The sequence below is a fragment of the Lissotriton vulgaris genome, chromosome 8, assembly GCF_964263255.1.
Source record: "Lissotriton vulgaris chromosome 8, aLisVul1.2, whole genome shotgun sequence".
NCBI lineage: Eukaryota > Metazoa > Chordata > Amphibia > Caudata > Salamandridae > Lissotriton > Lissotriton vulgaris.
In genome coordinates this window covers 110,100,874-110,123,514 of record NC_141696.1, presented here as the reverse complement: position 1 = coordinate 110,123,514, position 22,641 = coordinate 110,100,874, and the positions used below count along the sequence as shown (strand labels likewise).

At 47.2% G+C, this 22,641-nt stretch overlaps 1 protein-coding gene across 2 annotated transcripts in view; it reads right to left on the bottom strand.

Moving 5' to 3' along the window:
* Positions 1-22,641, bottom strand: part of INPPL1 (inositol polyphosphate phosphatase like 1) — a 915,229-nt gene that overhangs the window by 435,803 nt on the left and 456,785 nt on the right. The gene's annotated exons all lie outside the window — the stretch shown is intronic.

Genomic DNA, 22,641 nt, shown 5'->3' with positions numbered 1-22,641 from the left:
AAACTGTGGTTCTCCAGTATTGGTGTCTTTCATAGATTCACATGCTTGAATATTCCCCGTCGTCGAAGTGGGAGTCCCACGGTACATAAAATAGCAGTAATATATGCATGTATATATGAGAAATATCATAAATAAAAATATACATACATATAATGCAATAGAAATGTAAACTTGAAAAAGTACCATAGAACAGAATAGGCCCATTGAAAAGCCCAAGGGAGAATTCACTTTAGTAACATATTAGAGTCATTATGTGTTGGTCCACATTCCAGCCAATCAGGCTGTAGCCTCCTCTAGAACCTTCTCCTCAGAAGCCCAAGTCCTCAGATTTTCGTAGCACAAGTAAGTATAAATGTTTGAGGAGAAGAGAGCCTCTGAGGGGAGGATGGGAGGGTCGCATGTGAATCTATGAAAGACACCAATACTGGAGAACCACAGTTTACAGGTAAGTAACTTTTGTTCTTCTCCAGTATTAGGGGTGTCTTTCATAGATTCACATGCTTGAATAAGAGTAGAAAGCAGTAAATCATACACTAGTCATAAAGGAAGTATACATTTTAAGTCTTGGCAAAACATATCACTTAATAAGTAATAAATACCAAAAATCATGACAAAAACCTTTATGACTGGAGGCGGGTAGCAAACAGAGGCTCACCTTTATCGGAAAAGATTCCGCAGCACCGCTTGACCTACTGCCGCATCCGCGGCATCTGTTGATTGCAGGCAGTAGTGCTTCGTAAAAGTATGGCTGCTAGACCAAGTAGCAGCTCTGCAGATGTGTCTCAGAGGTACCCCCGCAAAGAGGGCAGCAGAAGTCGACACAGCTCTCGTAGAATGAGCTCGAGCCGGAGCAGGAAGGGGCTTGCCAGCCCGTTGATGACAGTAGGATATGGCAGACGATATCCATCTGGTGATAGTCTGTTTGGTTACAGATTGTCCTTTGCACACTGGGCCATATGCTACAAATAATTGATCAGTCTTTCTAAATGTAGCTGTGCGTTGAATGTAAAATTTGAGGCAGCACTTCACATCCAGAGTGTGCAAAGAGCGTTCCGCTGCAGATTGAGGTGCAGGAAAGAAAGTCTTAAGAACAATTGGTTCATTGAGATGGAAGTCACTGGGAACTTTAGGAATAAAACTGGGATTTGTTCTCAAAGTAACAGCCTCCTTGGAGAACTGTAGAAACGGTGGCTGTATAGTAAAGGCTTGGATGTCGCTGACGCGCCTAGATGAAGTCAGAGCAAGCAAAAGAGCCACCTTCCAAGAGAGGAATTTTAGATTGGAAGAATGGATGGGCTCGAATGGAGGCAAAAGTAGTTGAGACAAAACTAAGTTCAGTCGCCAAGAAGGTGGGGGCCGAAGATTGGTGGGAACATCCGAAAGAGGCCCTTGAAGAATTGTTTGATTATTCTGGAGGAGTACAAAGATGTTACGCCATCGTGGCGAAAACGAGAAATTGCAGCCAGAAACACCTTTAGAGTGGAGTGTGATAGTCCTGATCTTGCTAATGATAAAAAGAACGGCAAGATCTGTTCAGGCTGAGCACACATGGGATCCTGGGTTTTAGTGGAACACCAAGCACAGAAACGCTTCCACTTCAGCTGGTAAGTTTTGAAGGTAGATGGAGCGCGAGCACTTGCTAGCACCGCCCTACAATCCTTGTCGATATTCATGTGTGCAAATTCATTGTACTCAGGTTCCAAGCATGAAGTTGGAGATATGCTGGGTCCGGATGGCATATTTGACCTTGCTGCATCGTGAGAAGATGTGTCAGAGGATGCAATTGTATCGGATTTGTCAGAGAGAACAGAAGGAGATCTGAAAACGAAGGACGTTTCGGCCATTTGGGTGCGATCAGGATTATCCGACACAGTTGGAACCTCATTCTGTGCAACAGACGAGGAATGAGCGGAAGTGGAGGGAATGCATAGATGAAGTCGTTCGACCAGTCTATTGAAAAGGCATTCCCGCTCGACTCCTTGTGTGGATGTCGGCTCGCAAACCGTTGACACTTCTTGTTGAGAGCAGTTGCAAAGAGATCCAACTGTGGTCGGCCCCACTGTCGGAAGACGAAATCCAACGTTGGTCTGTTGATTTCCCATTCGTGGTTGTCCGAGAGGGCTCTGCTGAGCGAGTCCGCCAGAACATTGGCCACACCTGGCACATGGACAGCTGTGAGATGTATTTGTTGTTGGATAGCCCAATCCCATATTTCCTGTGCCAGTTGTGACAGCACGAGAGACCTTGTGCCGCCCTGTTTGTTGATGTAGTGCATGCTGGTGGTGTTGTCCGTCCTCACCAGCAATGTTTGTCCCTGCACTACTCTCTGAAAGGACTTCAAGGCCAAGAAAATCGCCAGTAGTTCCAAGCGATTTATGTGCCAAGTGCGCTGAGACGCCGTCCATTTTCCCTTCACGGACATCCCGTTGAGATGTGCCCCCCAACCTTCTAGGGAAGCGTCTGTTGTCAGCGTAAGTGTTGGTGGTTCGTCTTTGAATGAACGGCCTGTCGCTATGTTTGGAGGATGAGCCCACCACTCCAAAGCTTTTTGAAAGCGGGGCGTTAGATGGATTTTGTCTTCGAACGACCCCGATGTCTGCTTCCACTGCTTGTCTAGTTCCTCTTGTAGGACTCTCATGTGCAATCTGCAGTTGGGAATTAGCTGAATGCACGAAGAAGCCATGCCGAGGAATGATTTGTATATTCGGACAGAAACGTACTGTCTTGACTGCAGGAACTGTACTTTCTGTATCATTCGATCTTGTCTCTCCTGTGAAACGAACACTTGCCCCAGCCGAGAATCGAGCGAGGCTACTAGAAAATCTCGCTGTTGAGATGGTTGAAAGTGTGACTTTAGGCAATTGATGGAGAATCCCAACGTTTCGAACAGGGATATGCAGACTTGAGTGTGCTGTTCCGTTAATTGAAAAGTCCTGGCCTTTATCAGGCAGTCGTCCAGATACGGATAGAACTGGATGCCCTGTAAAAGCAGGTAGGCAGCCACCGGGGCTAGAATCTTGGTAAATACCCTCGGTGCTGATCGAAGGCCGAATGGCAGGACCTTGAATTGATAATGAAATTGGCCGACTGTAAAACGGAGATATTTCCTGTGCCTGGGATGAATAGGTACATGGAAATATGCATCTTGAAGGTCTATCGTTGAAAAGTACTCTCCTGGAATGAGGAAATTCAAGATTTGAAGTAGGGTTAGCATCTGAAACGTCTTTGATGCGATGAACTTGTTTAGAGCTCTCAAATCTAAGATGGGGCGCCACTCTCCTGATTTTTTCCTTACGAGAAAGAAACAGGAGTAAAACCCCCTGCCACGTTGACCTTGCGGTACCAATTCTATGGCTCCTTTCCTGATCATAAGCTGCACCTGGGCCAACAGTTCCTTGAAATGGGGAGAAGGTGGACCCGAAGGTGGACGAGTGGGGGGGAATTTCGTGAATTCCAGGGTATGTCCTTTTAAAACAACGTCCAAGACCCATTGGTCGTTGGTAATGTGCGACCAATTGCAGAAGAACTTTGAGATTCGACCTCCAAGATGCACAGACGTCAGAGGATAAAGTTTGGATTTGTCACTGTTTTTTGTTGGTGTTCGCACCGCCTCTGTAATTGGACTTACGCTGGTACGGTCTGGAGGTGGATGAACGACCTTGGGACTGATAGGAGCCCCTCTGTCTGTTATCATTGTAGTTGTATGCTCTATATTGGCCTGTTCCACGAAAAGTAGAGGTTCCTCCTCCTCTACCGCGTGCCCCACGAAATGGCCTTTTCCGATATTGTAGAGTTGTCAAGGACTTTGCTGTATCGTGTCCTTCTTTATAAGTTCCAAAGCATCATCAACATGCTTACCGAATAAAGATTCACCGTCGTAAGGTAAATCTAAAACTCTGGACTGGACCTCCGGACGGAAGGTGGTTGATTTTAGCCAGCCTTGACGGCGCAAGACTGCAGCACCAGCTAGTTGCCGGAAACCAGTGGAAGATATATCGACGGCACAGTCGATTATTTCTGCTGAAATCTTTTCTCCTTCGAGAATGATGGCCTGCGCTTCATCCCGGATGGAGTCGGGCATCTGAGTGATCAGACCAGCGATCTCAGACCACATTTGACGGTCGTAGCTACCTAGAATAGCTAAGGCGTTGGACGCTCTCACAGCTGTCGCTGCCATAGTGGTACATTTTTTGCCAATTGAGTCTAATTTACGGCCATCCTGATCAGGCGGAGATGTCAGAGGTATGGCTGGATTCCGAGATCTTTTTTGTGCCGCCTGTGTGATAACAGAATCTGCCTTAGGTTGTGAAACCAAACAGGCCGGAGATGTAGGTGGCGCTTTATATTTTTTGTCCAATCTGGGCAGAACAGCTGGTATGGAATTAGGACGTTCCATCAACTTTAAACCTTCTTCCCATATGTGGTCTATGATAGGAATGGTATGCGTTTGTCGTTGAGGTAAGTCCTTAAAATCATACAAAAAGCATTCAGTTTGTTGCGCTTCGATTGTTAAGTGGAACCTTTTCGCAGCATGAACCATAAGGTTATGGAAACTCGCGATATCTACTGGCGGCGAAGCTCTTGGTGATGCCGGTGGAGCAGAAGGCGTCTGTGCCCTATAAATGTCCCAATCCTGCATGTCATCATCAGTGTCGTTATCCCCAGTGTTATGAGGAGTTTGGTTCTCATTATCAGTATCAGGGCAAGCACCCGAAGGAGAGGTAGGTGCGACAGGCGCCGGAGCTTGAGGCCGAGGTGCTGGAGACTGAGGTCGAGGTGCTGGAGACAGAGGTCGAGGAGCTGGAGACAGAGGTCGTGGCGCTGGAGACTGAGATCGGTGTACTTGAGGTGCCGGAGAAGGAGGCAATTACGGTGGAAACCTACGATTGTAGTCGTCCAGCATATGTTGCAGGTTTTTGCACCAATGACAGAGGAATTTCCGTAACCTGTTCGTAAGTAGTTGGTTGTGCCGTATCGACTGGAAAAAGTACATTCCCATCTTCGACGTTATTATCCACATCCTCATCCTCGTCACTGTACGCTTGACACTTAATGTGCAAATCAGAAGGACTGGATGCTGGCTCATAAGTTTGATCCATTTCAGAATCATTTCCGGATTCCTCTTCTCCAGACTGAAACAATTTCTCCGGAGGCTGAGATCCACTCCTTACTGGACTTAACTGAATGAGTGGTACAGTCTTGAGAGACGAAGCAGTAACCACTTTGAAGGTGGCAGTAGTCTGTAGGGGTTGGTGCGTCGTCGACGAGATTTCCAAAGTCTTAGCACCACCCGGTTGTTCTTGCGTCGACGCCGCAGAAACAGGCGTATGAAATGGCAGCTTAGTCTTGGTCGACGAAGATTTTTTGGTCATCGACGAGGTTGCATTCTTCGCCGTCGACGAAGATGCTTTCGACGATGAGAAAGTAGCCGTCGACGGACCAGTCGTCGACGGGGTGGTTACCGTCGACGAAGATGTTACCGTCGACGAGGCAGTCGTCGACGAGGAAGATCCGGTCGTCGGAGCAGGCGTCGACGACGATGGCTTGTTCTTCGTCGACGGAGGAACCGTCGACGGAAGGCGCGTCGACGATGATTTCTTAGTCGACGGTTTGATCGTCGACGAGATCTTAATAATAGACGAGATGGGTCTCACCTCTTGGCTGCTAGTCGACGAGATGGTCGTCGTCGTTGCAGAGCTGGTTGACAGAGAAGAAGTGGCCGTCGACGTTGAAACCGCCAAAACTGACTTTGTAGTCGCTGAAGACGTCGACGGACGCGTCGACGAGCCCGTCGACGAGCCAGTGCCCGTTTTTGAAGAGGAGGGCATAGTCTTGGGTCTAGACGCCAGAGAGCCAGGTCCCGTAGGCGCGCCCTGAAGCAAGTCTTGTGGGGAGACATCCTTGAAAGAACCCAACATTTTACTCTTTTTAAGAAAAGGAGAGGGTACTTCAGTCTCAGACCCACGCTTCTGAGAGGATTTAGAAAATCCAGATGACATACTCTCAGCATCAGAAACCACATTCTCAGATGTTTTCAACTTCTGTAGCCACAGAAGGAGACGGGCCTCTCTATCCCTCAATGTTTTAGGGGGAAAAGTGCGACAGAACTTGCAGGTAGAGGCAATATGATCCGGGTAAAGACAGTAAATGCACTTACTGTGAGGGTCCTCATGAAAAAGGCGCAATTTACCACAGGATGGACAAGCCTTGAACAAGGTTTTCTTAGTAGAAGACATTTCTGAAGAGAAAAACAGCTAGAAACTGGAAAAAACTGAGCAGAGCTCAGGGAGACTCCCTTCACACGACATGCGGTAGAAAATCGAAGGACTTGGGCTTCTGAGGAGAAGGTTCTAGAGGAGGCTACAGCCTGATTGGCTGGAATGTGGACCAACACATAATGACTCTAATATGTTACTAAAGTGAATTCTCCCTTGGGCTTTTCAACTGGCCTATTCTGTTCTATGGTACTTTTTCAAGTTTACATTTCTATTGCATTAAATGTATGTATATTTTTATTTATGATATTTCTCATATATACATGCATATATTACTGCTATTTTATGTACCGTGGGACTCCCACTTCGACGACGGGGAATATTCAAGCATGTGAATCTATGAAAGACACCCCTAATACTGGAGAACCCATCCTCATACACCTTGCAAGACTCAGACATACAATTTCTCCTCCTTGCTATGCGCCACAGTCTCAAATCCATAGAATCTAAAATGGACGCCATGAATACGCGCATGGATTTTATAAAGAAGCTGGAAAAGCACGATGGCCGCATAACCGAGACAGAACAGTGCATTTCCTCTCTCGAAGACACCTCTACCGCAAGCCGAGAACGACTCCAAGAAATGGAAAAACGACATAAATCATTGCAGCCAAAACGAAGACCTGGAGGCATGCTCACGCAGAAACAATGTGCGCATAATGGGGGTCCTGGAATTTACTGCCACGGGCCGCATGCAGCAATATGTTGAGCATATGCTGCTGGGGCTTTTTGGCACGGAGGCGCTCTTTAAAGTACTGGTGGTGGAGAGAGCTCATCGTTTGCTCCCGGCCAGACCACCTCCGGAAGCACCGGCCCCACCCCATTCTGGCACGTCTACTTAACTTTAAAGTCCAGTCTGCAGCAGCAAAGCTAGCACTTAATAGGCAGCGAAGGGCATCTACCACCTTGGCGCTGAGGGATCTACACTGGCTGCCTTTTAAGGAAAGGGTCCACTTCAAGTCCCTTTGTCTGGTATTCAGAGCAGTGCATGAGTTGGGTCCAGTCCCACTACAGGAAAAATGTACACGGTACCAGCCTAAGAGGCAGCTTCGCTCTTCGAGTGCCGGTCTACTGAAGGTCTCCAGGGTTAAACGCTCCAAGTCGAGAGGGAGGGCATTCAATGTGGCCGGCGCCCACCTGTGGAAAGAATTACCTCTGAACCTCAGACAAACTGATTCTCTGCCAGAATTTCGCAGGAGTTTAAAAACCGGTCTCTTTCCTAAGGTTTAACCTTTGATCTCCTTTCTTCCCGCTCTGACTTATTCCAGTCTGGTCTACTCTTCTCAGTCTGAAGCGCCAGGATACCCGTAGGGTGACAGCATGCGCTATATAAGCATTAAATCAATCAATCAATCAAGAGGCAAGCAAGAGCTGATACATCAAGGGAACAGTCGCTCCATATACCCAGACTTTACTATGGAAGTGCAGGAAGCACAAAAGAAGTTCCAGACAGTCAAACCTAAGCTCCAACAAGCCAATATACGATATTAAATGCTATACCCTGCCCGGCTGCGCGTCCCATACCACGGAAAGATACACATCTTCAATACCCCGCAACAAACCCAGAATTACCTGAAATCTGTTGGACGGCGCTCGCCTTTATCTTGAGATGAAGATCCTGGTTCCAGAAGGCTATCACCGGCTCCTGGGGAAGACTAAAGATGGTCGCTGTATGGAAGACGTGAGCCTTTACTTCTATTAAGACTATGCAATTCACTCACAACGCGCCTGCCAGTGTCTCGCGCATGGCTGCACTGGGTTGGGCATCAATAACCCCAGGTTAAACTTGCGTAGAAGCCACTGTAGGGATCAGCGAGTCCGCCACTTAATAATGATATCCGGGGCACCCTTGCACTTGCGAGGAGCAAAGCCGGACTCTCTGGCGCATTTCCCCTGTGGGAATTTGTGAGAAGTTGGCCTGGCATATGATGTCTACTATTCTAGTGGGCACCTTGTACCAGTCCAAACTACCCTAATTGATGGTACATTTAAGACAACCTTTCTAAAAGCTATCCTAGTGGTAGCTGGGGAGAGCAGCCTTCAGGCTAATACATGAAGGAATGTAAAGCAGCTTGTTTTACCAGTCATTAATCTCTTGAAGGATCAAATGAAAGTACACCACACAAGGTATATATATATAAAATATATGTATTTATTCTAAACACAACCCCTCTAGTCTCTTTATGAGGCTAGAGGCCAAAGTACAATACAAGGACTTAAATAGTACACAGTAAACTAGCACAGTATACATTTTGCCCTAGAAGCCTCACAAACCATAAACTAAAAAAGTGGTATAAGAACCACGTGAAGGATAGAAGTGAGGCCTAGGGCCTGTAGAACTGCTGGGGCAACCAGGAACCACCCAAGGTAGGGACGCAGGAGACCCACAGGGGACGCGACGCGTGCAGTGTCTAAACACAGCCGCGAATCACCATTGACTTCTATGGAAAAAGTTTAAGTTCGAGTTTTAAAGTTTAAGGACACTTAGGAGTGGACTGCGGTGAAACCCTTTTAGACTTAGACACTTCGAGAGTCAAGATCCACGGGAGCGCCAAAGTACTCGTGTTACCTCACCCATGGAAGCTGGGTGCATTGGTGTCTTTTCGTGTCGGGTTTCGTCATCGATTCCAATGGAGAGCTGCGAAGAAGTGCTGTAGGTGACCAGAGGAAAAGTGTCCGGATGGATCCAAGGGTGGATCGGAGATCTGAAGAACCTGAAAGCAGAGGGGACAGAGTCTGAGTCACTAGCCAGTGATCAGGATGGCGACAGGAAGATGCCAGCCAATGTCGGGTGCTTTAAGGTGAAGTAGGTGAAGCTTAACTGTTCAGCCAAGAGGTGTCGACAACGACCAGAAGCTGGATACGGGCTGTCCCACAAAGGATTTTGTGTGCTGCAGCGTTGGAATCCGTATTGGACCCAACAAGCCTTGGCAACAGCAACCCACGCAAGATGACAAGATCAGCTTTGGTGCAGACCAGCAAGGTCTGAGGGACTCACCCTTAGGAGGGGAGTCAGAGCACGTCTGGAGCAACCAGGAAAGCTCAAGAAACAAAGGATTGTCCTTCGTGGGAACCCACTTGCCAACGGACTAGAAATGGCAAAGAAGCCTCGAGCTGCGGTGAAGAAAACGGGCCCACGGAACACTCGGGGATTGTAGGCCTCTCAGCTTCGGTGCAAAAGGTGCTCGGGCAAGGGCAACAAATAGCCCAATACACAACTTCAGGAAACTTCGGGAAGTAGGTGCACTTGCAAACTTGCAGGATGTCCAGGAGTTCCGGTCCCACGTCTCTCGTGATAGCTACAGGTCTCCGCTTCTCTGGGGACTTGTGTCAGCCTCGGAGATGTTTGGAAGTCCGTGTCCTGTGGCGCAGAGTCTTCGGGATCCGGCGGGAGCCTCGAAAATGTAGACCGGCAAGATGCTTTTTTGGTGCCTGTTTGAACCGGGAGGTCAGTCCTTGAACCCAAGGGAGATTTCTTCCGTCTTCCATTCGATATGGAATGTCGAAGGTCCAAGATTTCGTCTTCAGAGTTTCATCCAGGGTAATCTAAAATCCTAGGGACTGGGATCCTGTACTTATACTAAGTTTAGGGGTTGGACTAACTCTAGGGTCCCACCTATGGGAGGACCTGGGGAGGGGGTGGTTACACCCCTTCCCCTTTGTCCAGTTTTGCGATGGGGCTGAGTGCCCCAGCAACCGGTTTGAACTGGGAAATGCATGGAGCACCTTGTGTGCCCCAGGCAGTGTCTGAAAAGCATTCACTGAATGCAACCCACCTTGCCCCAATACACTAAAGCCCGTCTGGGGAGGTGCTGGCACCCCCTGGACAGGAAACCTATTGTCCAAGCCTCCCCTGCCAGAGTTTCGTCCCGCAGCAGGTGGTCAGACTCATGTCTGTGGCAGCAGCATCCATTTTGTGATGCTGAGGCTCTTTAAAACATTTACTGGGTAAGTAGGTGTGTACATGTCTTCTCCCTCTAGAAGGGTGGAATGCTACCCCCGCTGCCAGAACTGGCGGGGGGTGGGGTGGTATTCCAAAGTGTTAGACACCAAACACAACATGTTTTGATAAAGCCAAACCAAAGTTAGCATTAAACGCGAGGATTATAATGCACTTAAGATTATATGGTATGGCTATATCATAGAACAGCTATAAGGAAGGGATTCCGAAGGCTGCAGAGGGGCTCAACTCATGCTAGGGAACCCTCTCACACAAAACCAAGCACTCTGCCTTCAGGATTGTCAAGGCCTGCCATAAGAGGGACTTATAGGTTGATATGTGTCCAGATATAGGTATACTATATCTAAGTAAGGGGTGCTTACACCCATTTTGGGAGGCTTCCCAGGGGTGGCATAATACATGCTTCAGCCCCTGGTAGGCCTCTGGGGTACCTATGCCCTGGTACCATATACTAGGGGCTCACAAGGTAACTCAGTAATCAATCTGTTATGTACCTAAAGTACATGCAATCAACTAGATAGAGAGAGCTAGGCTGTGGTCCTGATTAGCAGGGCCACAGCCAGACTAAAGTCGAAAAACCAGTGAAACACAGCAAAAAGTGGGGGTAACCATAGGAAACAGACCCTACTCTCCTACAGAATTCCCTGAAAAATGCATTATGTTGACCCGAATCTCTCTTCCTACTTTTCTTTTCTGACTAAGGCCCTCCACACCATGTCCCTATCTACATACCCTTACTTTCACATCTTTCCAGTCTTTCTTCTGGTTAAACAAAAAGATGGCTGACTGGTAGGAGCTCTTGGAAGGAGCTCCTAGCGCTTGGGATCCCCTTTCTGGGAATATCCCTGTTAGCGTCTGCCATTGTGAGGAACAGAATTCGTAAAAGTAACTGGATTATCTCTAGCAACATTTCTTTTTATTTGCAATTCGTGCACATCAATTTTTACCTGATCTCGGACATCAGAGTTTGTCGACAGTCCTGCAGCCATCCGGGAAGCTGTTCTGGCCATCGGAGGAGATTGAGTCGACTGGAAGTGTCTCTGCTCACCGCCACTTACACAAGACTGCTGAGGGCTAGGACGGCACCCGTCTGGAGTGCTGGCGACGGTGGCCTAGGGAGAAGTGTACGGAGTAAGAGGGCAGAGGCCGGCTGGAACGAGTCTCTAGGAGCAGACCCTTGGGACTCGCTGACCCTCCCTTCCGAAGCGGCGGACGGGCCCCCAGGGGCGGCCGCAGTTGAGAGATCAGTGGCTCAACCCGATTAAGGCATGGTGGGCTCTCCCTACTAGCCCTCAGCCCCAACCAAAGACCGGGACTCGGGGAGCGGACCCTTGAGACACGCTTGCTCTCCCTTCCACAGCGGCGGACGGACACCCAGAGGCGGCCGCAGTTGTGGGAGCAGTGGGCACCGAGTGCACCCGATTAAGGCGTGGCGGGCTCTCCCTGCCGGCCCCCGGCCCCAAGCACGAGGCGAAGCTCGGAGGACACAGATTGTTGGGGGCAGTGGCCGGGACGTAACCCCGAGTGCACAGACTGTTGGGGGCAGTGGCCGGCTGTTCCGGTCCACCGATGAGCGGCCCCCGTCAGCCCGCCGAGTGAAGTCGAGGAACCCCGATGCCACAGCAGCAGTAAGATCCTGCATTGGCTTTCCCTGCACGGTTGTCCGTGGTTGATCCTGATCCTGGGGGAACTTGGGACAGTATCCTGGGCTTCCCTTTGTTGCTGCTTCGGGTTCCTGAAGACACAGCGGCTGGTTCTGCATCTGAGACTGAGAGGCGGGATTTCGTGAGCCGCAGGAGGAGGCGGAGGGTCTTCTCTGTCCATCGCTACGATGGTGAGTGCACGGAGCCCCTAGCCTGGGACAATGAGATTTCCGCGCTGAGACTGCAGCGCCACCCGGGGGTAGCTGAACCCAGTGCGGCGGGTCTACAGGGCCAAGGCATCGACGTTCCCCGGTGCGCCCCAGAGCGAAGACTCCTAGGTCTTTCGGAGCTTAGTTCGCTGCACAGCCCCACCCCCTCAGGAACAGCTCATATCACCACATATTAAGGGCACACTCAATGCTCACGAATAATTTTAATGGCCGACTAAAAACAGAATGTTAAAGGACAAGAAAATTAACAATAACAGCCCTCTACCTACAAAGCGGACCTGTTTAAGCCAACAAAAATATGACAGCAACATTGACATTGTTTTAAGGTAATGATACCTTTTTTTGTTGGGCATTTGACTTTTTCTGACCTCATTCTTGTTTGGCACTTTTCTTGTTTAGCTATTCATTTATTTTTAAGATGGCAGTGGCCATAGCCTTTACTCTCATAGAAAAATGGCCGAGGGCGTAAATAGCATGGACAAGGGGCCCTCCCCAACCCACCAGTATGACTGAGTCTGTTTTCACTGTACCTCCTCTGTCTACAATAAGTCTCAGCTGAAACAGGACTATCTTCCCATTATAGTCCCACGGACAGTAAAATAGGACTACAATGGATAGCCCATAGAACCCCACCAGCCCTAATGATCAATGAAATAGGAGTACTCTGCTTGCTCCCACTCTTAATGGAAATAGACAAAGGACTTCATAGGTGTTCAGTAAGATCCATCCCTATGAGTCGGCCATCTTAGACTGTCTTTTTTACCACTGAGCGCCCGCAGTTCGTCACTTCAGATCCGAATCTCCATTCACTCTCCTTGCATTATTTTCCACATTATTCTATCCCCAAGTCTGGGTCCCTTCCCTTCCCCTATCTTTTCCCCCCACTTCTCACTCCAAACCCCACACCTCCGTTGCTTCCAACTAGTTACCTGGGTTCCGTTTCCGCCCTTGATTACTTAGCCACCTCTACATCGGCTGTCACCTACCCTACCCCTGTATTGCTTCCCATTCAGCCCTCGACTACCTAGCCACCTCCTCATTGGCTGTCCCCCCATTCCGTACCGACCCTCTCCCAAGCACCCCTCTCGCCACATACCACGCTCCCCTACGGGATCTACGCCCTCTTCGCATCTCATACCTTTTCACCTACTGTGTTGCTCTCAGTATGGAACTTGCAGGCACACTCCTACAACATCATTTACCCCTCTAACCTCACTTAAAAATCAGCCAAACGATTCAAGCACAATTTCATAAAACTGCATCCTGAAACTCTCTTTGCCGATCCCTATTTCTCAACACACAACAGGATTACTACCTCTGATTTCATTTTCCACACAAAGCGAAGAGCCCAATGGAGGAAAGCTTTCCTTACCTCACTTTCGATCTCTTCCTCAAGGAAAACCGCACATGGTATTGTTCTATGTATTTGCCCCTCACAGCTCTTCCATGCGACAGCAACTATCACCATATACAATAACGGAATTATCCTCATCCAAGCCACAGACTGCAATCTTAATCTCCTGAACAACTTCTTCCCCACCATTAAAAACCTAGTGTCTAAACCCCAATTGGTTACCCAATCCTCTCCCAGCCCCAGCACACATTTGGTTAATTCATCTACCCTGACTGACAGCCTTCCCCTTCAACCACCCTGTCTAGCACAGAAATCGGAGATCTACGATACTTCCACCCAATCTACCCCTCCCGCCAATACATCAAACCCCTCCCCCCTCCCTTCCAAAACCCCCCAGCTCGCCTTACATCCCTCTACCACTCTTTCCACTTCTGACATTAGAGTCCTACGATTCCACCCAATTCACCCCTCAAGCTATTACACCTCACTTCTCCGCACCAAAACCACCCAGCACGCCTGACATCTTAACCTCTCGCCCACCTCATCCATTTCTAGCATCGGATTCTTGCGGTACCTCCACTCAATCTTCACCCTCCAACATCACACCTCACAACATCTCGACTACCCCACACTTTCTACATCCCAGCACGGTCAATACAGCATTTGTCCCTCTTATTGATTCTGAACCCCGTCAGCACAGGATCATAGCTCCCCTCCCCCTAACAGCAGTATCTCTCCTGTTTTGATATCCTTTACTCATAATGCTACTCTAGACAAGTACTCACCCCATCACAGCCACCCCCTCCAAGGCCATGGGATGTCTTGTATCTCGACACCACTTTACCTCATCAATAACACATTACCCTCTGAGCACCCCCCGCTCCAAACTACCCCGCTCACTCCCAAACATCAACCAGCCACCCCCTCAACTCAGCCTTCTACATCCTCCACTCATCCACCCCCTTGCACAACACTACCTCCAACTATATCCATACCTGCACCATTGCAGCCATCCACATGCATAACAAAGCCTCCAAACCTACTCATGACTTCACCTGACCTTAGACTAGAGGAAATAATGTCTGCTCTTCACCAAATCAAAAAGGAACTCCAATCTTTTAAGGAGGTGATGTTGAGACAACCATGGCGTAATACTCCCTTCAGCACCTCTAACTCGAATGAGTGCCCACACCACGTAACTCGCACCCCTAAACCCACTCCTCCCAGCTGGAAAACCGTTCCCCACCACAATACACCATTGCGCCTAATGCAAATCATCAATCAGTTTACTGACAGCGATCTGCTATCTCTCCTACATTCCTACGTACCATCTCCCACGATTGGCCTAACTTCTACTCAGATGACCATACCTACTATCCCCCTCAATCAATTCAGATCCGCAAGCCACAACAATAGAGGGGTTATCGATAACAACCTTAGAAGTGTCCCTCTCACCCAGGACCCCTCCTTTTCCCTCATCACACCCAGTTTTAAATGCAAACTCCTCAACTGCAGATCTGCCTCCAAACATGCTGTGGATATATCTGACATCATCTCACAGGAACTAGACCTGTTAATGTTAACTGAAACCTGGCTAACAGAATTCTCCACCGCACCTATTGACATTCTAGTACCCCCTAACTGCGACATCAGACTGGAGAGAATCGATAAGATAGGTGGAGGTATCACCAGTATACATCGTAACAACATCACGGTTAACAGATCCATATCCCCGGTTTTCCCCTCTTGCGAATACATTTGCCTTGACATTAGCAGCAATGGCATACCAGCTTGCACGCTTCACGTCGTGTATCATCCACCAGGTGACAACCTCATCTTCACCGAACACCTCATGGATATGATTACAACTAACAACTGGCGGCAAAATACCCAAATCGCACAAAAACAGACAATCTCTGGTGGGTCAAGGTCCTCAAGGAGTGCAGATTACCTACTACTGAAACCTCAAAGATTCAACAAGAAGAAAACGTATAAACAAACCTTTTCGGGAATGGCGCCAAAGATTTGGAACTCTCTTCCTCCAGAAATCAGACTGAATGCCTCTACCGTCTCTTTCAAAAAGGAAGTTAAAGCGATTCTCATGGCAAAATTCACCTAATTACAGACTAAGTAAATCTGAGATTCAATAGTACCCTTGCTAGTATTCCACTCTTCTGTTAAGGATCCAACTAAACATCCTAGTTTCATTTTTCTGCCCAGGACTTTTATCAACCTTGATGTTCCTGTTATGTTCTCTACGTTTTCTTCCCTGTACACGAACTGTTCATGTCATGCGTGATCTTTCCTTCATATAATTTCCTTTATCATGTGTTATGCTATTTTTGGATTTTTCCTCTTTTATTGTTATGTTAACTAGCTTTGTTTATTGGCAAGCGTTCTGATATCCGCAAGGATCTTGTCCGCGCTATATAAAACCTTCAAAATAAAATAAATCAATACTCTCTACCTGTCCTGTCAATGCGCCTTTTTGAAGCGTCTGTGGGGTTTCCGGGTGGGTTGATATTCTCCACGCTGTGTCTCCTACCCCCCCTCCCCCACCGCTTCCCTCCTTCATTCTTTGTCTACCTCCTCTATTCCTTTCCTCTCTCCCATGAATTTCTCTCCACCTGCCTGCTTTGTTAATCCTTATGCCTATGCTATGCTTTTGTAACTCAAGTAACTCATGTAAATATTGCTCCAGCAACTGATATAACTGTGTAACTTTGTTCTGAAAAAATGTTCTTTCTCATGTAAAGCGCTCTGATACCTCCGGGTCTAGCCAGTGCTATATAAAACTTTTCAAATAAAATAAATAAATAAATATTCGCCTACTCGATTGGGCCGTGGGTGTGGGTGGAGGGAGGTAAGGGGATTTTATTGTTGTATACAGCAGCACTCCACGTCAAAACCTTGAATCTATGCAGATGCGGATACACACAAGACATCCTTTTAAATGCTTAGCACGATGGATTCGAAAAAGCTTTCCTGTCCCAAGGGCACTACAGTGGCTACTGCTATGACTAGACCAACTGCAGACCTCACTTATACCTTCCTGACATGGAATGTACGAGGACTTCGAGACCCCCGCGGGCGCAGGCAAATCCTAGGATACCTAGACAGGCAGGTGGCAAAGTTGCAAGAGATTCACCTAGACCCTCGAACATCACCCAGCTTTGGTAAGAAGTGGATGCGCATAGCTGCTTTTCATCCTACTCAACATATGTTAGGGGCACAGCAATCCTAGTTAAGGTGAGTGTGAAGTTCTGCCCGATTGGGGCTCTGCAAGATCCACATGGCAGATGTAGCATCATGTGGGGCAGACTAACGGATCATTCAGTAACGTTAGTAAACTGTTATGGCCCCAACATCGATGATGCCACCTATTTTAGCAAACTCTGAGGACGCATTCTGAAGATAGGCTCCACCTACATTATATGGGGAGGAGATTTTGATATAGCACTGGACCCGAAGACTTACCGTTCACATGCACTCCCGTCTTCACATCTAAAAGCAAATCAAAAAGTCTCCGGTATTATGACAGACCACCAGCTGTAGGATGTATGGAGGTCTCTCCATCCCACACAAAGAGAAGGTACCTTTTATTCCATTGTACACTCCAGCTGGTCTCGTATAGATTTTTGGCTGTTCTCAAAGGGGCTGAGTTTGTGGCTCCGGGAGGCGACGCACCTGGCATGCACCCTCTCGGATCACTCCCCTGTGCTAATGAAACGGCTCCACCAGGCAACGAATCCCCATATCGCTCCTGGAGGCTCCAACTCACAGCATTATTAGATTGCTCCTTCCGCGAAGAAATACATCAGGAAAGCGAAGAAATACATCAGGAAATCCTTGAGTTTTTCCCCTGTAATATAGACAGTGTTCCATCACTTGCCTGTGTATGGGAAAGCTTTAAGGTCACCATTAGGGTGATCTGTATAGCGAAAGGTGAGGGGATTCTGCGCATCATAAGAGGGACGCTGCACAGATTAGAAGGAGATATTAAAAAAGGAGTACCACCACCTGGTCACTGACCGTACCCCACAACGGAAGGCACGCCTCAAAGAGCTGGTAATTGAATACGCAGACGAGGCAGAGCACGAATCTAAGTTTCGCTCTAAGTACCATACAGCTAGGACATATGGGGAGGGTGAAGGGCCCAGAAAGGCCCTACCCGAAGTAACTTGTATCCCTAGATTTGCTAATCAGATACTCAAAATAGTAGACGAAGATGGAACTAGACATACTGACTCACCCGAGATCATCAGTATCCTGATTACTAAGCGCAACTCTATTGCACACAGAGGAAAACAACCTGACATTGTTTCTTACTTGGAAGACACTGCCCTCTGGTGGATCTGCGATTCCCGCAGAGAATTTCTTGCCGCCGACTTCTAAGACGACGAAATACGAGCTGCCATAATGCGTTCTGCAAAGTCCCCTGACGAGCTACCTGCAGACTTCTACAAATGCTACATTAATCAGAGAGTCCCCATCCTTAAACAAGTGTCTTCCCTATTATCATGCGACAAGCCATGATCATTTCCTTGCTCAAGCTGAGCAAGGACGCCACCACATGTGAGGCCTATAGACCCTTGTCACCGATTAATTGCGACGCCAAGATACTGGCTAAAGTTATCGCAAATAGACTGACATTCTTGATGGAGGGACAGGTAGTGCCAGATCAGGAAGGCTTCATTCCTGGGAGTGCAACTTCACATAATTTGTGGACCATATTCACGCTACTGCACGATATTGATCCAGAAATCTCGACGGCTGGGATTTTTTTAGATGCCACAAAAGCCTTTGATTCTATGGAATGGGACTACATGTTCACTATACTGGGTAGAATGGGCCTCCCCAACCCTTTTTAGCATGGATTAGACTACTCTATTCTCGGCCGGGGGCCATTGCACAGATTAATGGCCTATATTCCACTCTGTTCCCTACCTCGAGAGGCACCCGCCAGGGGTGCCCTCTTTCTCCACTACTTTTTGCCTTGGCAATTGAAGCTCTTGCGGCCAAACTCCGACAGCACCATAGGGAATATGCAATACAATACCCCTCACGGCAAATATTAGTCTCATTACACGCTGACGACATTACCCTCTAGCTTCGCGAACCCCACACTAGCCTCAACCCTATCCTCCGGGAATTATTCGCTTTGGCACTCTATCAGGGATAAACATTAACTGGGGTAAATCATAGATATTTCCCCTCACGCCCAACACCACCAAATTTTCCCTAGAATACCCACTAAGATGGTTTGAATCGGAAATAAAATACTTAGGTGTGGTAATAACAAGAGACAGGGAGGAAACAATCCTAGCAAACTATGGCACAACAATTGAAACGATTGCTCGCTGGATCACGCTGCCACTCTCATTAGCAGGAGTTGCATTGATGTTGATGATTCTCCTACCCAAATTATTATACTTATTTCTTAACATACCCTATAATCCGGAACGCCCTTTCTTTCATACCCTCCGATTGCTGCTAATTAAGCCTGCATGGGGTGGGAAACATCTCGGGTGGGATAGCAGACTATGACACAACCATTCTCTAGCTGCAGCTTTGAGGCCACATACATTTAGCGCCGAGACGCCTTAGGGTATTCGTCGCACTCTATAAATGTTAAAAATAAAATAAAATAAAATAATACATGGAACAGTACTTTCTTAGCGCCCAAGCCCACTATTCGATATATTGGCTCCATCCACCACCATTTATACTACATCTGGCCATAGAGCAGGAATACATGGCACCCACACCCCAAGCCCTCTTCCTGGGAACCCGTGTCCCTGGAGAGGCAGGTTGCCCATCACACAGTGACCTGTACCAAACTAGCATGGGAGCGCCTTGTTAGGATAGCGTGTAAACCTGTGTTATATTCCTAGCTTTTGCCCCTCCTGTACCATCCCCTAGCACCGGTCACCCATGAGGCTGTGTGCCAAGAAATGCTCCGGAAAAGAAGCCTTCATAACTGGGGTGACCTCCACCAGGAGTGTAAGTTTAAAGATCGACGAGCTTCGAGATGGGGAAAATGGCAGTCCGCTGGAGGTATTTTTATATATTCGGCTGAAACATGAAGTAAGGGCAAACATACCTGGATTCCTGCAGTAGCCCCCCACGCTAGATACCCTTCACACCCGGTTGAAAATGCCAGGGCCAGAACATGATTGGTGGAATTCTGTGCTCATTCGTTCCCGCATGTAAATGCACTCCTTTGCTCTGCTGTAGATACCGTTTTTAGCATGACAATTCAGATGTATGTAAGCCTATTGAACGTGCTATGCTCTTCTGTACTGTATAGTTCTATGTTTTGCTGTATGAAATTGGAAAAGTCAATTAATTTTTTTTTAACAAAGTGCTGGTAAGACTCATAAATATTGTATTCAATAATCTAGGTGACTCCTAAAACATATGTGCATATCCAACTACTTATTCACCACAATGGACTCAGTGCCAAGTGCTTATTCTGAATTCTGGGTGTGAGATACAATCTAGCTGAATAACAATAAAGCTTATATATTTACCTGTCGTAATACATTTAGGCATTTTACATAGACTATAGGGCGAATTTCCTTCTAGCTTTTCTTTGCACACGTTTAGCACCTCGACAAAATGCCTAAAATATGTCAGCGCCTCACTAAAAAAAAGCTCTGTGTAGCTATTCCTTAGAAACTCCAAGTTGACCGGCAATGTTTGGGGCTCTTGATCTTGGACTTCAACCACCACACTTTCTAGCTAACTGTGCGCTTATCCTGGGCTGATTCTTGAGGGGAGGTGGGTTCCGAGCTCCGCTCGGACCAGGAAGCTGACTTTCTAAACTAGTTCCTCTCTTCTCCTCTGGCCACCATGTGCGCTGGTGTGGAGATTAAGAGGTGGCGGGCCTGGATACACCCAGTGGCACTGATGAATACTGAGAGTGCCAGGGTTAAGGGGAAGAACACCATCTGCTGCTGCAAAAGAAAGCTGTAGCACTGTCATTTGCCAAGAGACTGATAGTTGGTAATGAGCATGTGTTGAAACTGTACTCACTCATTCATTCGGCACACAAACAGGCGAAAGAAGACAGTGTACTGGAGGATGGTCTTGTTTTTCCTTCAAGGAAGGTGGTGTGGCCCACTTAGGTGAAGGGGGTTTGAGTGGCTACATCTATGTCATGGGCTCAGGGCCTTGCCCTGCAGAGGATCCGAAGCACGTTTTCCAGAGATTCTCTAGGGCATTAAGTGGGGCATTTAAGCGCAGAGGATATTCCTGACCATACCAACTTGAAGTAGCACCACATTAAGGGCAGAGCATAAAGGAAAGGTTATTTGACAACGTCTTCAAGCCAAATACCTGAATGATGAGAAGTAAGTGAAATGGATAACAGGAGGCTCCTCCTTGAGCTTGCTACTGGAAGGGGAGAGACTACTTCTGAAATCTATTAACACTGTACATCCCAATTTGACAGAGCTCTCAGAAGCCATAGAACAATATGTGAAAGAATCAAGCTGAACATGGCCCCCTTCTTTGAGAGACTGATAGCTGTGGAAAGAACAGTATCTTCTTCGGAAGCTTGGAATGGCCTGGAACACTAACAAATTGTGACAGAGAAGGCTTCAGATGACATTGGTGGATTAAAAAACTGTGTTGCAGAAAACATTGAGTTCGGATGCAAGACCGAACTCTCTTGACAAGGGGACCAATTGAAGATTATGGGTCTCCTGTATTCAATCCCTCTGGAGAAGCAGCTGTTAGTAGTTGAGGGGATACTACTTCCCCTTTGTGAACTAACGAAGAAGAATGATACTGCTGTCTATGCTATACATAATAATAACGCACATGAACCCCTCAACTCTACGAAACACAGGGGGTAAGGTGGAGGCTGCTCTGTTTGCAAGACCAGAGACAGTGTTGCAAGAAAAAGGTCACCGTCTGCACTTATTCCTTGACTTCCTTCATGAGGAAACGATTCTGTAAGCAAGTGATAAGGACAAGTAATGGGTACTTCACTGTTAAGAGGTGAGGGTAGATTTTGAGGGTAAATAGTAACAGTTTACACATACTAAGCTTTTCATAAGTAAAGCTGTTGGGCCTCTGCAGCCAGGTGAGGTTCTTTGAACTTGGGAACTTGCATTCTGGGGGAAGTGAGAGGGAGATTTAGGGAAGTTGGTTCCCCTGTGAGTACGAAACATTTCTGATTTATACCTGATGTCTTTGTTCACTGTTATTCCTCCGTGTTGGTACTTTAAGTGGATCTAGGTGGTATATAGTTCTTTTTGAGGATGGAAGCTGTTTGTTAAATGTTGGACAAATACGTTTTTGCTTTTTTGTAATGCAGAATTGTGTCCGACACTGTATGCACATAATAGTGGATTGATTCAACAAAAAACAGAAGTTTAAAATTTCCTTAAGAACGCGAGGTGATATGTTTTACGAACAGAGGTTTCTCTATTGAGTGCTAATTCTATAACTAGGGTGTAACTTTTTGATACTGTATTGTTGAAAAAAATTATTTATGTCTGCATTTTAAAGAAACCCCTTACAAGCCTTACATCTTCACTGTACTTACTTATACTCTGCTGTGTTTGACCATTCGAATGACAGGCATATTAGCCGGAACTCCGAATTTCCCCACCCTTGTGTATACTTATCCATACAAATTGCACCATTTGCTCTTTCTGCAACTGACCATGAATTACAGACTAGATCATACACAGTGAACAAAGCAGCTAAAATCAAACACTCTTCCCAACAGAGGAAGGCCATTAAACTCAATCAAACATCTACTTAGCACCTGGAACCCATTTAAATGGACTGGGAAAGAGTATGGTGCTTCCAGTGGAACTGGCCAGAAGGTTGGCTGACTTCAGAGTTCCTTCCTTTTTCTTTCAATGGGCAAAGGCTCCTTTCATCAGTGAGGTATGAGTGCAATTGTGGTGTGCAAGATATGACACATGTGCTCGGTATGCCCAAACACAATACTGGTTGAGGCAAGAAGCCGCTATATAAAAGCAATACATATTAGATACTACAGCGCATCTGTGCATAATCTGATCACCCTTTTTAACTCTCCCCCAGATGAATTTGTATTCCATAACCTGTTTAAATTGTTTTAATATTTTTTAAATATGTATTGATTGTTTTATGTGAATATTAATAGCAATTGTTCTGTATGAAATTTTTTGTTCTC